The following is a 1,940-nucleotide window of genomic DNA, read 5'->3' on the forward strand; positions in this document are numbered from 1 at the left end:
TGGATGGATGATGGATAGATGGATGGATGGATGGATGGATGATGGATAGATGGATGGATGGATGGATGGATGATGGATAGATGGATGATGGATAGATGGATGATGGATAGATGATGGATAGATGGATGGATGGATGGATGGATGGATGGATGATGGATGATAGATGGACAGATACAGTAAAGTAGCTAATTGCAGGTAAAATCGTAGCTAACAAACCTTCAGTATAATTATATTTTATTCTTTATTTTCTCTTGACGTTAAATAAAAACTCAGCATCGTTTGACTTCAGGCTCTTTTTTATCGAGCAACAAATCAACATGTCTGAGGATTATTGTTTTTACWGAGCTGGATCTAACATCTCAGTGAAAACACGTCTCCTGCATCGTGGAGTTCTCTGTGACCAGGGTTGGTCCAGGTCTCACAGAGTCCTGCTGGTTGATCTGAGGCCTCTCTCTCTCTCTCAACACAACACAAACTGAATCTGCTCACAGAAATTATTTCATCACGTTTCAGGGCTGAAATCAGGTCCGACTCGCTCGTCGCCAGGTTTCCAAAATCACATTAGAGGTCTGACCTGTGAGGGAGCAGATGGGAAACGGTAAAATAATCTCTTCTGTGAAGCGACKCAGCCGGTCGGTGTTTATCAGACGAGCTAAAGAACTTCAGTTCCTGTTTCTGTCTGCAAAGGTTACACTGTAAACCCAGGAAACAACGTCACTGCAGATAAACATTTAAAGCAAAAGAGAAAATATCCAGCTAAAATGTTGCAAGCCTAGTTAGAAGAAAAAATATTAACTCGCTAAAAGTAGCAGAACAGTTGCTACAAGTCAAAAGAAGCGAAATTCTGGATTAATCTAAGTAGTTAAAAAGCAAGCTAAAAGCTATACATCAGAGAGTTTAGCTATAAGCTAAATGTAGCTAATTATATCCAAAAACTGGTGGATGATAGTAACTAAAAGGAGCAGAAAAGTAGCTAAAAGAAGCAGCTTGCTAGTTGAACGTTGCAGCAGGTTAGGTAAAAAAGTGGAGGCTTGCTGAAAGTATCAAAAGGCTAACAATTAGCAAGTGCTTAAAAACAGTAAAACACTAGCTAAAAGCTAAAAGTAACTGCAGGTTAGACAAAAGTTAAGTGAAGCGTTAGGTTAGCTGAAAGCAGCAAAAGGCTTGCAAAAAGCAAAATCCAGCAAGCGTACAAAAACATAACAAAACACTAGCTAAAAGCTAAATGAAAAAACTTGCTAGCTAAAAATAGCTGCAGCCTAGACAAATGTTAATTTGAGCATTAGGCTAGCTGAAAGTAGCAAAAGGCTATCAAATTAAAAAACAAAAACAAACTCCAGCAAGTGCTTGAAAAACTTAGCCAAACACTAGCTAAGAGCTAAAAGTAACAACAGGCTAGATAAAAGTTCAGTGGAGCAGTAGCCTAGTTGAAAGTAGCAGAAGGATAGCAAACTGCAGGAAGTACTCAAAAAAGTAACAAAACACTAGCTAAATCTAAAAGTAGCAAAATCATAGCTAAAAACAAGCTAAAACCCCAAGTGGCAGAACAGTGAATCAGCTAAATAAATCAAAATGCTGAATAAACTTAAATGCAGTTAAATGCTAGCTAACATCTAAGCATCAGAGAGGGCTAGTAGTAAGCTAAATGTAGCCAAATCTAAAGACTAAAAGGCTCCAAACAGTAAATAAAAGGAGCAGAACAGTAGCTAAAAGCTAAAAGAAGCATCTTGCTGACTAAAAGCTAAAAGTAGCAGCTGACAAGATAGGCTAGCTGGAAGTCACAAAGGGCTTTCAAAAAGCAATAACCATCAGGTGCTAGAAAAACGTAAAAAAAATGCTAGCTAATAGCATTGTATTATCTGAAAGCTAAATGTAGCAGCAGGCTAGATAACGGTTAACAGGGCATTAAGCTAGCAAGAAGCAAAAAACAGCAAATGCTA

This window comes from Austrofundulus limnaeus, unplaced genomic scaffold (genome assembly GCF_001266775.1).
Source record: "Austrofundulus limnaeus strain Quisiro unplaced genomic scaffold, Austrofundulus_limnaeus-1.0 Scaffold373, whole genome shotgun sequence".
Lineage (NCBI taxonomy): Eukaryota > Metazoa > Chordata > Actinopteri > Cyprinodontiformes > Rivulidae > Austrofundulus > Austrofundulus limnaeus.